Source organism: Apodemus sylvaticus, chromosome 5 (assembly GCF_947179515.1).
Source record: "Apodemus sylvaticus chromosome 5, mApoSyl1.1, whole genome shotgun sequence".
Classification (NCBI taxonomy): Eukaryota; Metazoa; Chordata; class Mammalia; order Rodentia; family Muridae; genus Apodemus; species Apodemus sylvaticus.
Genome location: NC_067476.1, coordinates 45,506,045 through 45,521,388, shown reverse-complemented (window position 1 = coordinate 45,521,388; position 15,344 = coordinate 45,506,045). Strand labels below are relative to the sequence as shown.

Below are 15,344 nucleotides of genomic sequence, written 5' to 3'. Positions count from 1 at the left end.
TCAGGGACAGGGCAGCAAATTGTAACCAAGTTCTACAAAATAGCAATTCTGAGACTTCTTATATATTAATAAATGCCCAGGCCAATAGCTTTGGCTCCTTTCACCTACATCATGGCTCAGTTATCTGGTTTAAACTAGTCTAAGCCATACCATGTGGCTGGTTACCTCTCTTTTGGTTTCATGTGCCTGGCTTCCTCAGAGTTCTGGTTGAATGCTTTAAGCCTGCCTCTATCCCTGAGTTCTTCTCTCTGCAGAAACTCCCACCTCCTATTTCCTGCCGCAGTTCATTGGCCAATCAGCTTTTAATTGATGGGTGAAGCTTCCATTCAGTACAAGAGATTCTTTCTTCAGAAAATGATTTGATTTGGGCTTTAAACTAGATTTGTCAGCTTCCGGGTGGTTTCCTGCCAAGGAAAACCCTTATTAAAGTAGTGTTGTAAAAACAGCTCTTGGTGTGTGATTTTAGAAGCTGTTGTCCTGTGTCCCTGCTCCCCACAGGAAGGCATCATCAGTGCTAGGGACTTGTGAGAAGCCCCCACCTCAGGCCTGAGCATCCAGATCTCCAGAGCCTGGGTGAGTGCTTTCAATGCGAAACAACGCTCTAGATTCAAGACATCATCTGGATGAGAATACTGGAAAGGAAGAATCTAAGAGAAATTGTGTTTCAAAAAAGGATAAAGGGGGGATGTAGAGGTGATTGGTGGTGAAAGTGCTGGGTGCTCTTCCAGAGGACCCGACTTCAGTGCCTAACATACCATTAGGGTCCCATAGCTGACTGTAACTCCACCTCCAGGATATCTGGAACCTTCCTCCGGTCTCTTAGAGCACCTGCACCTCCTCTCTCTCTCTCTCTCTCTCTCTCTCTCTCTCTCTCTCTCTCTCTCTCTCTCACACACACACACACACACACACACACACACACACATGTTATGCATAATTAAAAATAAAAAAATACCCCCTGGCAATGGACAAAGAGACACCTTTTTGGTGGAGTTTTCTTTATAGAAGGGGCAGAGCAGACAGCAGTCCTTTGTTCATCCTAGCTTGATGACTGGCTTGGTGGCCAAAGCTATTTTATGCCCAGGACAAATCAAAGTCAAAAATCAAGTCAAATCCAGGCACTGCAGCACTGGAGGAGGAAGACAGAGACACCTGTGGACCGCCATGCCACCCACAGACCCGCCCTCCGGTAAATGGCACAGGTGGGCCTTAGACACCAGCTTGCCACCACTTCAAGTGGCACAGATGGAGGATGCCACCTAAGGGCCCATCAGCCACGTAGCCATCTAGCAGTGGGAGTCACCACTGTGCAGTGTTTGTGGTAGTCAGATGGGAGAAAAGGAGATGGAATAGCTTAAGCGTATGAAGAGACATGGAACTGAATACTCGAGGGAAGAGAGAAGCAGCCTGTTGTGAGTGTCCAGCCCCACTGCCTGGGGCCATGAGGTTCCAACCTGACCTGCCACTGAGGGCAATGTCTGAGTCCTTGGCTACACAATGGAAAGGGTCTGTATCAATGTCCATGGCTCAATAGACATCCCTGGTGAAGGCAGCCTCCAGGGAGCGTGTGGATGTCCAGGAGCTGTGTAAAACTGGCCCTGCCCCTCACCGGCTGCTGTGCTCTCTGGAGAACTGGCCCCATCTCTCACCCAAGCAGCACAGCGGAACTGGTTCTGGTGGCTGTCTCCATAAGGTGGCCCAAAGGTGCGAGGATTGGAGAGTTGACCTGTGATAGGATTTTCCCTGTCCAATCACATGAAAATATTAGTGCAGTAGGAAGCCTGTGATTGGACAGGGAAAAGAGAGGTGGATCTAAGAGTTGCAGAGATAGCTCTGGGGAAAAGAGAGAAGGCCAAGATGGAGGTCGAAGAACAGGAAGAAGAACCTGACCAGCGTGGCTTTAAATAGCCACAGGTAGTTTATGATATCATAAAGGTTAGAATAATTGGGATAATTTAATCTAATCTAGGTGGAGAGCTATATCATTACCAGTTGGTTCTGAAATTATTGTATTGGCATCTTGTAAATTGAGAATTTATTGACATATAAATCTGACTTGTAAATTATAAGGCTCTAGAGTTTTGTTTCTACCACAGGGTGGACGATTGTTGCATGGGGCTGGAGAGAAGCACCAGAGAGCTAGCAGGACCCAACCAGGATGGAGAATTGCTGATGATAGTGCGGGAACTTGTAGATCTTATTTTACTATTCCCCATAACACTGACCCTGTTGTGGGGTGGCATGGGTGCAGAGTTAATGCCCACCTCTTGGGTTGCTGGGAAAGCTACCTACAGGGTCATGAGCACAGGAGAGCCCTGCAGCTCTGTAGCTGCAGCACTCAAGAAAGCAGGCCCTGCACATCACCTGGACAGCACAGTAGAACTGGCCCTAGTGAAGGGGACATGGGTGAGCCAGTCCTGAGGGTGTGAGGGGGTGGGGATTGGCCTCTGCCCTCTTTCTCTTGCCACCTGAGGCAGTCAGGAGAGTTGACCCTAGAGTCATGAGAAGGGGTGAGCTGGCCCTGCCTCTCACCTAGTGGAGAGGTCGAAGTTGAGTCAGCCTGGAGGGCAAGAGCAAGAGACAGCTGGTTCTGCCACTCATCTGCACAATATACGTGAAGTAGTGTAGGTGCGGGAGTGATGCTCTTCCTGCATCATCCCTTACTGCCTGAGGCAGTCGGGAGAGCTGGATGTGGGGTCATGAGAGCAGATGAGCTGTCTCTGTCGGTCACTGGCTACAGCACTCAGAAGGTGGAGCCCTGTACCTCACTTGAACAACACCGTGGAGCTGTCCCTAATGGTGACTGCACAGGTGAGCCAGCCAGAGAGTGAGAGCAGGAGAGCTGACCCTGCCTCCTGCCAGCGCAGCACTGGGTGGCTTAGCTTGAGTCGTGCTGGAGAGCTTGCCCTGGTGTGCAGAAAAGGGGGAGCCAGCTACCTCACAGGCCCAAATCCAGGGCTCTGAGTTGGCCCACCCCAAAATCTATATCGTCTGCAAATAAGTAAAAGGGCCAGTCCTGCAGATCCAAAGCTGCAGAATCTCCGAGACACGGAGCAACAAGATAGCTCAGTGAGGATTCATTATTGGTGGTGTCCCAAAAGCCAGAGGCCTTGAACCGGACCAGCGACTCATTGCAATGAACATCTCGGAAGTGGCGATGTGTGGATAGGGGATATACTGCGGGATACTACAGCTTCCACTATGAGATGTTCTCTCTGCTTTCATCTTGTCTGTTGTTTTTTTCATATCGGGGGTGAGACTGCAAGGGCGAAGGGCAGACATGAGGGAATGGGGGATGAGCAGGACTACTACAGGGCATGACGTGAAACTCACAAGAGTTCAATACAAAATTAATAAAAGTAAAATAAAATAAAAATCGCTTAAAATGGGCAAATGCCGAAGAGGGCAATGGGTCTAAGGATGGATGACTGCGGGATGAGAAAAATTGGCCAAAAGGCAGCTCGTGGTGACTGACTGTAGCTAATGCCTCACAGCTGCCTTGCCGTTTATGGCAAAATAATTTGAACTGGTAAATCATAGTAATATTTCAATTAGACAAGAAGAAAATCAATCGAAATCCTACTATTATGTCTTGAATTTGCCGAGATTCTTCCTGGCTGTGCTTTTAAATGAAGCTATCCATCTGATTTTCCATTTTCTCTCTTACAGTGTGGTAGATTTAGAGTCTCTTCCCAAAGTTTCCTTTGTCACTAACCTGGGCATTTCTCCAAGCCCAAAGATAGTAGGGAAATTATACACTCTTCCTACATGCTTTTCTTTTTTAAGCAACTAGATCTGGCTTTCATCTTAGCAAGTCTCAACCTTTTGCTATGTGTGGCTATGTTTTTGTTATTTTAAATACATGCACCTCTGGGTCTTAATCAAAATAGAAAGACTTCAGGAAAATCTGAGCTCATCAGTGTACAGACAAGAGCATGTTTAAATGATCTTCTTACTGAATATAGTCAGAATTTTATAAATGCATGCTATACAAACAGAATTATATAAATGTAAAAACACCTTAAAATTCCAAGCCCAGAGAAAGCTGTCAGTCACTAATATAGAGCATTGTCACCTCTGTTAATGATGTGAACATGAAAATAGAAATAACGTATTAGATATAGCTACTATACATGGGATAAAAAGAGTGCCTCTATGTGCAGCACAAATATGTCCACATGACTTACGGTTAATACTAAGAAAGTTCACTTAATGTCAGTAACTAGTCTGTTCTCTCTCAACAACACAGTAAGTGAGTTACAGCCATGCTGAACATTTAAATATCTGATTAGAAACAGAATGGTAAACATAATTAGGTTTGAGATCTCTGAGAAAATTTACTGCCTCTTCAAAAACAGAAAATGATAGAACCTCGTGGGTTTTCAACTAAGATTTCAATAATCCCCCATTCTTCTTGTGCTAACTATTGAGCCCAGGGCCTCGTTCCCGATAGGCAAGCATTGCTTCCCCCCCCCCCATATATTTTTACACTATTCTATGTTCATGCTCTACAACAATATGCCTCTGTACACCTTTTTTTATTTAAAAGGTTGAATTCCAATATTTTCGGTTTTAGAAACTTAACAAATGCCTGAAGCACACACAGGGGCGTTGCCTGTCTCTGCAAATCGACCTGCACGACTAACTTCATCATGTGTGTGACTAAAGGGGAAAGAAAATGTGTCCCTTTTCTCTCTACTGAGCTCACTCTTCATCCATTGTTCCTGCATCTTTATGAAGGGAGTACTGTGCTCATTCCTTTGGACACGTTGATTTGGAGCTAGTTCTCTGACTACACAGAGTAGATACTTTATACCAGTTCTTCAGACTATATAGTGCTTTCTGAGCTATGGTGATGTGTTTGCTAAAGAAAAATCTTTGCCTTATATGACACAGAATGTACTGACTTTAAACAGCTATCATTAAAACTGGTCTTCTTGTGGAACAACTAGAAATCGTTCACAAAGTAGTTTTAAAATTGCAGTTAAATAAACATCCCCAGAAGGGAACTTGCTCTCAGATCATAACTGTGTAATATAAAAAAGTCTCAGCGGATCCTAGAAACTATAATTGGCCAAAACAAAGAAACAAGATGTGGATGGGCTCAGCTTCTGGACTGTAGGGTTGGAATTGTTGGGGGGATTATGAGTTTCCAACTTAACAAAAGGCAAAGAAGAAGCATTCAAATCAAATAAGGTGAGTAAGGCGCGGTACCCCATGTTGGTACTTATGTGTATATAGGTTACGTTCTAGGAGCATAGTTCAGTTAGAAGCAGGATGCCTAACGCAGTGAACAAAGTGGATATCCAAGCCAGACAAGGTGGTGAACGCCTGGATGCCAGCACTGAGGACTGTGAGTCCCAGGTCAGGGTGGGCTGCATAGCGAGAGGTTGCTTAATAGGGAAGGGAAAGCAAGCCAAACAGGTCTGGTTTTTGCTTTCAAGGTCCAGGCCTATGAGGGAAGCAGGAATTCAGCAAATAATAGCATGCATTGCTGAGAGGTTGCTGGGAAACAGGATACAGGAGAAGCAGCATACATTCTATAGATTGCGTGAACACTGCTTTAGACACGTATAGGGAAACATGTGGCTCCATCAGGGCACTAGTTTTCATTAGTTCCTTAATAAGCCCGATGAACCAAGATATAAAGCAGGAAAACTGGACAAGGGACAGAGTGGCAGTGGACCCTAGGGAGGGAAATAGGATTGTCTGCCTACAAAATTATAGGCATTCCTGGAGGCCTTCAGGAAATTCACCAATTCACTTTGCAACTGGCCTGTCTCTGCAGTATTGTTTCCTACTGTCTTGGGTTCAGGAAGATTTGTTGAGCCTTTTTTTTTTTTTACTTCCCATCTCTTGACTATGGTAGGAGACAAAAGAGAAGTGTAAAATGTAGTCAGCATCCTCATTGGGCTTGTGAGTAAACTGAGGACAGATACACACACAGCAAGAACACAAAACCACATTAAAATTAAAGCTATACAAATGGTTAAGAAAAGACAGTAGAAAAGAGATGGGCAGGAAGGGCAGAGAGAAGCAGAGAGAAGCAGCTGGTAGAGTGGGGTCTGCAGACAGATTGCATCCATGGAAATGTGTTGGCATTTTGTCTAAGCTCCACCCCAAAGTTACCTGCAACAGCCAGGTGTGCCTGACTCACTATAAAGGGGCTCCTCATCCTGTCCCCTCCTTCTTGCTCTCTTGCCGTCTAGCTCCCCACTCTGTCCTCTTGACCCTTCCCTTCTCCCTCTCTCCCCATTCCCCCTGCATGCTCATGGTCTGCCTCTACTTCTCTTCTCTTCTCTCCTCTTCTCTCCTCTTCTCTCCTCTCCTCTCCTCTCTTCTCTTCTCTTCCTCTCTCTCCATCTCCCTCTCTCTGTCTCTTCTCTCTCTCTCTCAGTCTCCCTCTCTCTGTCTCTTCTCTCTCTCTCTCTCAGTCTCCCTCTCTCTGTCTCTTCTCTCTTCTCTCTCTCTCTCTCTCTCTCTCTCTCTCTCTCTCTCTCTCTCTCTCTCTCATTCTGTCTGTCTGTCTCCCTCTCTCTGTCTCTGTCTCTTCCCCCCTCTCTCATTCTGTCTGTCTGTCTGTCCGTCTACTGCCTGCATATCAAGATGTTATGCTCTCAGCTTCTGCTCCAGTGGCATGTTTGTCTGTTCCCCCACAGTGTTGACCATGGACTAACCATCTAATACCATAAGCAAGCCTCTTAATGCTTTCCTTTGTAAAACTTGTTTTGGTCATGATGTCTCTTTATAGCAATAGAAAAGTAACTGAGACAAGTGCCGCTAGTCTGACAGGTGAAATTACAGTCTGCCTAGAATATACCAGCGCAGAGCTTCACTGGTGGTTCCAGCCATCTAAATTGTATTCAGTTTCACTGTTCTGACAACTTCCCAGCCACAAAGGCTAACGACTTGGCAAGACTATCTAATTTTCTACCCAGAATATGGAAAGGTAATCGCACAGTACATTTCCTTCCTCTCACTATGATCAAAGAATGGCAGATTTCACTGAGGATGCCTAAAGACTTTCAACTCCACAAAGGAACCGGGTATAGGTCAGCATTTTCTAAGAGGAGCTTTAAAGCTCAAAAGAAGCAAAATGCTTCCATCTAGTGGCTGATGGACAAAACTGATGCAAACACCATCCTAATATTCTGTTACCCAAAAACCATCAAAGCCGAGGCAGAATCCCAATGTGTGTGTCCATGGTCTGCACGCAGAAGCACAGTTACGTGACACAAGTATTTCTTTTTTTTATTCGATATAATTTATTTACATTTCAAATGATTTCCCCTTTTCTAGCCCCCCACTCCCCGATAGTCCCGTAAGCCCCCTTCTCTTCCCCTGTCCTCCCTCCCACCCCTTCCCACTTCCCCCTTCTGGTTTTGCCGAATACTGTTTCACTGAGTCTTTCCAGAACCAGGGGCCACTCCTCCTTTCTTCTTGTATCTCATTTGATGTGTGGATTATGTTTTGGGTATTCCAGTTTTCTAGGTTAATAACCACTTATTAGTGAGTGCATACCATGATTCACCTTTTGAGTCTGGGTTACCTCACTTAGTATGATGTTCTCTAGCTCCATCCATTTGCCTAAGAATTTCATGAATTCATATGGCTGAATAGTACTCCATTGTGTAGATATACCACATTTTTTGCATCCACTCTTCTGTTGAGGGATACCTGGGTTCTTTCCAGCATCTGGCAATTATAAATAGGGCTGCTATGAACATAGTAGAGCATGTATCCTTATTACATGGTGGGGAATCCTCTGGATATATGCCCAGGAGTGGTATAGCAGGATCTTCTGGAAGTGAGGTGCCCAGTTTTCGGAGGTTAAGTTCTAAATCACACTACATTGAGATGTTTCTGTTTGTTTGCTTCTTTGCTTGTTGATTGCTTTTTGAGACAGGGTTTCTCTGTGACATCCTGGCTGTCCTCAACTACCTCAGATTGTCCTGGGCCAGCTGAGGTCTTGAAACTCTTAGCTCCTCCTTCCATTTTAGAGTTGTTTCTCCAACCAATGGAACTGACAGAAACGACATACAGTAAAGACAACCAGGGATGGAGATCACATAGACTAAAATTAGGGGAGCAGGAGACAATCATCCAGGAATCCCAGATACTGAATTTAGGGCCACACCCAGTCTTTCCTAAGTGTTCTATCTTGAAGATGGCATAAACTGACATACCCCTGGAGGTATGTCAGATTCAGGTGATTTTCTGTAGTTTCCCTCTTAGGCTGGAGGCTTTGGAGCCTCTGGGTCGACAAGACAGAGGCAGGAGAAGTTTCTGGGGCCCTGGAACATCTCAGGTGTGCACTCCCTAGGTGTTATCCATTAGCTTAGCATGACAAGTATAAACTCCCTACTATAACAAGACTCCTACAATTTGATTATATCAAAAAATAAACTCCAGATACTGCTAAGTACAAGAAACTTCCATTGAAGGATGATGACAGAAGATTCGAATGAAGGGATTGAAAAGTCTCTGTTGCTGAAAGGAATCCAACACAGCTAGAGGAAGGAGTGAGACAGTCAAGAATCGTGCATGCTTGCAGAACATAGGACATGGGACCAAATGGTTTTCCTACAGCAATAAAAACTATAAAGGATGTATAATCAATATAGTACAAAAAAGGTATTATATTCCAGAAGCACAATTTCATTGAGCATGCCCTGTTCATCTTACTCACAACTTCATGTGTGAGTAGGAATTAGAACTCAGGTGGTCAGGCTTGGACCACAGGACAGGAGGTACCTTGGTTCACTGTGTCATCTTATGGACCTCATTATGTTAACGTTTAAAGTAAAAAAAAAAATGGCCACTTTTAATAACTCCATACAATGTAGTATGGCAATGTATTATTACCATAATGGTGGCCCATTACTGCCTCTTTATCACTCTCACTCTCCTGATGCTTGCCTTCCTCTTTACAGCTACTCCACCTTCCCATTAGTTTCTGTTCTGTTGCTGTGAGAAGACAACATGGCCAAGACAATTTACAGCAGAAAGAGTTTATTAGGGTTTACGGTTCCTGAGGGATTAGAGTCTTTCATGGTACATGACGTGTAGCTGCAAGTGGCAGGCATAGTGGGCAGACCACAAAGGGTCTCAGCCAGAGCAGGAAGTTCAGAATTCATGCTCAACCACAGACACTGTGTGTGTGTGTGTGTGTGTGTGTGTGTGTGTGTGTGTGTGTGTTCATGCTCTCGCGTGTAATTATCAAGTGTTCTTAAAAACTCACTACAAAAAATCTTTTTATTCAGCAGAATGCAAACTCCAGGGACTGTGTCCTAGATAATTCTGCCCTAAATAAAACCTTACACATATTATGTAAATCAGACACCACCAAAAATCTTTTGGAAGATCATTTTTATGTCTTAAGCATCTAACAAACTTCTCCCAAAGGCCTCCAAGATGAAGAAAAGGAAGAGGAAAATAAGTACATCACTGTAACAGACCTTAGCACCACTGACACCATGATGGAAATACCATCCAGGCCTTGGAACCCAGCACATAGGCATTCCCACCTGCCACGGTGAGAGCAGAGGCCCAGTCCCTCAAAGACCACAGTTCTGGAAACATCCCCAAATGTGCTCTGTCGACTGTTCTTGCTAACTGGAGTGTGTCGTCCCAGGATGTGGATTGTTGTGCTTAAAAGCTCATCATGAGAAAGGCTTAGGTCTGTATTAGGATTCTGAACACCAGCAGGCTAATACAGACTTTCTACTTCATCAAACCCATGTCCAAGTAGTCTTCTCTGTTAGATACCTCTAGGTATCTAGGGCATAGTTCTAATCCCAGAATTCAAAAGACTGAGACAGGAGAATTCTGAGTTCTAGGCTAGCCTGAATACAAAATAATACTGTCTCAAAATAAAAATAAATCAATAAAAGAAAGACATCATCAACTATATAGACTTCTTGCTAAATGTCCTCTGTAAATTTAAGCATGAAAACAGAAAAATTATAACTGAGAACAAGTCATTTAAAAAGAAATAGTCAAGGAGGCTCTGGAGAGCCCAGGCCAGCTGCTGAGACTAGCTTTCCTAAAAGTGAACCCTGAGATGAAAAATGCACAGAGCCTCGGCTTCCAAGTATTCCCTGGAGAAGCAGCCAGGCTATGGCTCATTTGGGGGCAGACCACAGAGCATTGCCTCTGTCCCCAGGGCTGATGGTGACCTCAAGTGGTCCCATTAGCTGTTGCTGGGGAACAACAGCTCCAACCAATGCCATACATCCTGGAGTCTGTGAGGCCAGCATGCACAACAGGCTCTGATAGATGACATAATTCCCTGATAGAGTGGAACAGACCTGTGCTCCCCAAGGAGGGGTCATCTCCACAAACAGAATGCAAGGCTTCATGTTTGATTGGATTAAGGATGTGAGGAGGTCAGCCACTGAAAACAGGAATGGCTAGGACAATGGAAATATTTAAATGAGTCAGACACTAAGTATACTTTTGCCGTGGTTTAATTCTGAATGTTATAGTTTTGCTGACACAGAGAATGTCCACGCGGTTAATAAAATACTGATCCAAGAATTTTACCTTCAATTAAAGTATGATGAAGTCTAAACTTTCTCACAAATATTTTAGTCACAAAGATATATTAGTGCACACATAGCCACATAAATACCATCCAATATATGCCAACTTGTAAACATATAAAACATGTATACAATTGTGTACATGCATGTATGTTGATTTAGTTAGGGTTTTGATGCTATGAAGAGACACCATCACCAAGGCAACCCTTATAAAAGACAACATTTAATTTGGACTGGCTTACAGATTCAGAGACTCAGTCCATTATCATTAAGATGGGAGCATGGCAGTGTCCAGGCAGACCTGGGTCTACAGGAGCTGAGAGTCTACATCTTGTTCCAAAGGCAACTAGGAGTAGACTGCCTTCAGGAAGCTAGGACAAGGGTCTTAAAGCCCATGCCTACAGTGACACACATACTCCAACAAGGCCACACATCCTAATAGTGATACTCCTTAGGCCAAGCATATTGAAACCATCACATGTATGTAAAGAGGATAAGAGAGAGTTATAGGAAAATATAAGCAAATGTTGGCATGAAGCAGAAAGGTGATTGTGTGTCTATCACACTATTTCTACTCTCTTTCTTTGCTTTTGAAATATTGTGTTGAGAGGGTCTCATGTAGCCTAGGCTGGTATTACTCATTGTGTAGCCAAGGATAACCTTGATTTGAACTCCTGATTCTCAACTAGCATTATAAGTACACCCCATCATGTTTAATACTGAAGTTTTAAAAATCAAAAGGTGGAGTAAAAAATGATATTTAATATTTTCAAGAAATTATTCAGGGTAATATTTCAGGAAACATTTAAGGTAATATTTTCAAGAAAAAATATACTTTCCAGTTTTGTCACATTGCTAAAGTGACTTTTGTGGGGGAAAAAAACCTAACAAGGTTTTGAAAGAAATGAAATACGAAAAGGGAGAGTCTTCATTATCAATATGAGCAAATATCAATGTAGCCACAAGTATTTATCGTTTGCTGCCTTTCTGACCCCCAGCTTCTTGCTTCTTAAATTATGGGTTTTGGTCCCTGTTAATCATCCCCTTTAGCCTTGTGATTCTCAGGGCCCTTCTAGTTCCAATTTTATAATGACATTTTTAAAGAAAAAAAATTAAGATACCAAAATGTCAGCAATAAATCTGGAAGCAGAGTAAGCACATCCTCAAACAACAAAACAGGAAGCAGGGGGCGGGGTGAACTCGAAGCCCTCCCCCAGAGAAGTACTTCCTTCAGCAAGGCTCCACCTCCTGAAGTTCTGCAACCTCCTCAAATGGCACCAGCAACTGAGTGTCAGATATTCAAACAGGTGGGCCTAGTGGAGACTCATTCAAACTACCAGTCCCACCATGATAATCTAGGTATGATTTAGTCTCTCCCCCCCCCCCCAGGGCCCTGGAAATGCTGTATCTGATATGGAGGGCAGGAAAAAAAAGAGAGAGAGACTAAATCATACCTAGATTATTATGGACAGACTGGTAGCTTGAATGAGACCTGGTCCTGGAAAGGCTTGATGCAGCATTATAAGGAATTACCAAGACAGAGAAGTAGGAGGGGATTGATTGGAGAACGGGAAGAGGGAAGAGGGCTTATGGGACTTATGGAGAGGGGGAACCGGGAAAGGGAAAATCATTTGGAATGTAAACAAAGAATATAGAATTTAAAAAAATGGGGAACAGAGCTAAACAAAGAATTTTTACCGGAGGAATATCGAATGGCTGAGAAGCACCTAAAGAAATGTTTAACATCCTTAGTCATCAGGGAAATGCAAATCAAAACAACCCTGAGATTTACCTCATACCAGTCAGAATGGCTAAAATCAAAAACTCAGGACAAAACAGGTGCTGGTGAGGATGTGGAGAAAGAGGAACACTCCTCCACTGCTCGTGGGGTTGCAAGCTGGTACAACCATTCTGGAAATCAGTCTGGCGGTTCCTCAGAAAACTGGGCATGATATTGCCAGAGGACGCTGTTATACCACTCCTGGGCATATACACAGAATTCCCCAGCATGTAATAAGGACACATGCTCCACTATGTTCATAGCAGCCTTATTTACAATAGCCAGAAACTGGACAGAACCCAGATGGCCCTCAACGGAGGAATGGATACAGAAAATGTGATATATTTACACTATGGAATACTACTCAGCTATCAAAAACAATGAATTCCTGAAATTCTTAGCCTAATGGGTGGAACTGGAAAATATCAGTTGGATTACCTAAGTGAGGTAACTCAATCACAAAAGAACACACATGGTATGCACTCACTGATAAGTTGATATTAGCCCAGAAGCTCTGAATACCCAAGACACAATTCACATAGTAAATGATGCCCAAGAAGAAGGAAGGAGAGGCCCATAGTCCTGGAAAGGCTCAGTGCAGCAGTGTAGGGAAATACCAGGACAGGGAAACGGGAAGGGGTGGATTGGGGAACAGGGGAAGGGAAGAGGGATTATGGGACTTTAGGGGAGGGGGGATCCAGGAAAGGGGAAATCATTTGAAATGTAAATAAAGAATATATAATAAAAAATATATAACATTTACATGTGACATATAAATATAAGAGTTTTATGACTTAAGGTAAAATAAACAGCAGCACTGTATGGTCTAAGGAAGTAAAGGAAGTTTTTCTTTTTTTTAAGACATGGTATCACTACCTAGCCCTCCCTGGGTGTTCTGGACCTAACTACATAGATCAGGCTGGCCTCAACTCAGCAAGATCTGCCTACCTCTTTTCTCCCTGCCTTCCTAGAACTGGGATTAAAAGTATGTGCCACTGTGCCTGGTAGAAAAAGATATCTTAACCAATCAAAAATCATATGTGAAGTAAGTTAGCTCTCTGTTTTCTCATGGGCTCAGAGTTGTTTATACTCTGTGAAATACTTGGTAGTATTTAAAAAAGTATTTAAAAGTATTTTTAAAGTATTTTTAAAAGTATTATCTAGCTTTCCTTTTGGTTTGATATTGTGGATATCATGAATATTGTCTCATGTTTCATAATTTTACAAAAGGTTGGTCTTTCTTATCTAAATTACTGCTGTCATTATTTGTGACTAAAAATTTTCTTTGTCCTACTATTTTGGTATTACAGAAATCAGGTAACCATCAAGTATCATTTCAAGACATTATCTTTCCCATGTAACAAGTACTATTAGCAGAAATGGAAGTTAGAATTGGAGGAAAACAGGATTCCAACACAGCTAACATGTTTTTATTCCATAGTCAAAGGGAGAAATGGGACTCTAATAGGTGCCATTTTGCAATATTACACATTAACATTATATTTGTAAAATATAGAGACTGGTTAAACTTTTAAACCTCACCTAACTGTATTACAGAGCACCTTAAGTACTCATTTAATCAAGAAATGTGGGATTTAAATATAGTGCTTTAAGGTATAAAGTGCCCTGAACGTTGTCCTTGGAGATCATGCCTCTTAGAGGATTTGGATAAAAAATTTTAACCAAAACTTTCAGGCATCTTTAACAAGATCCAGGGGAGTCTGAGCATGCCCCATTAGCATTCTTAATATAAGTAATAGAACAGAGTCCAACTGGCTGCACCCAGTCAACAATCTTCCCTTTTGTCTTAGTAGGGAGGAGTTTCTTTGCTTTGGCTCTAAGAGTTTGAATTTAAAATGGATATGCCTCCCAAATGAAGCTCCTTTTGAAAAACCTGAAGTTTTTGCCAATTTAAACATTGGGTCTTTTCTTCATCTGAATTATATTGAATAATGAGAATCATTCTTATGGAAATCATAGAAAACATAATTTAAACATAAAATCTTGTATCAAGTGGCTCATGGAGGCATGAGCCAACAATCAAAACACGCTTAATATGAGAACCCAATACCATCCGCATCTATACTCCACCAAAACCAAAATTAGTGTTATTTTGATCGCTTAGGCATATACCAAAGAAAATTTCCAATAACGTCAGACAATATGTATGTTAGCTAAATCTAAAAGAATGAAGACATAAAATACAGCAAGAAATGGTAGGATAAATGTTGTTGAAGGGGTTTCGAATATTAACTTGGGGTACTTGCAGGTCAAGTAGCTGAGGAGGAGCCCAGCTTTGCAGAAGTCCACAGGGAACTTATCACGACGTTCCACATGGTTTTCAGAGGGTGGCACAAGGTTGAAATGATCAACATGAACCTAAGAATGTGTCTCCTGGCATCCGTAGCCGAGGAGATATGGGAAAGACCTGGCACAGGCCTTTCCTTCGGGGCTGGAAGGTGTCTCTGAAGTGTGTCTTTTGTCCAAGTGATGATCTTGTTTGAGCTTCTAATTTTCTAGTTCTTCATCTCATTTCATTGTTGAAAACTCTAAATTCTTATTTTCAGTTATCTATGAGCTTTAAAAAAAAATCTGTTATAATAGTGTAAAGTGTCTCCCTTTATCAAAAATGGCTCATAAAGTACTTTGTATGTTTTTTAGTTATTTTATATAAGTAAATTATGTTTTCTAAAAGATATAAATCTTAAATGACAGGCCCCGATGGGTTAGTATTCTTGCACTAACAAATTCTAAAGACTTTAGTTAATTTGCCAATTAGCATCATGGTACATTTAACCAACCATCTAGATTAAGCTCACAGTCACAGTGAAAATTCTCTACAACAGGCCAAAATATTGGAACAGATTTAAATATTTGCTTACTAAAATGTCTCTCGTCATTACTATGTAATTTAGTATAAATGCCACAAGTAAGAATAATTCTTTTTAAATTTGTTATTTATAATTATCATAAGTGTGAATGATAAGTGTGCATGGGTGATTGAACATTTTAGTGCACAG

General features: G+C 42.4%; 1 non-coding gene across 1 annotated transcript; it reads left to right on the top strand.

Annotated features, from left to right (window-relative positions):
- Positions 1 to 952: 952 nt before the first annotated feature.
- On the top strand, positions 953 to 1,093 carry LOC127686541 (small nucleolar RNA SNORA48). Its single transcript, XR_007978158.1, has one exon. It is a non-coding gene; the product is annotated as a small nucleolar RNA SNORA48 (small nucleolar RNA).
- The last annotated feature ends 14,251 nt before the right edge of the window (positions 1,094 to 15,344 follow it).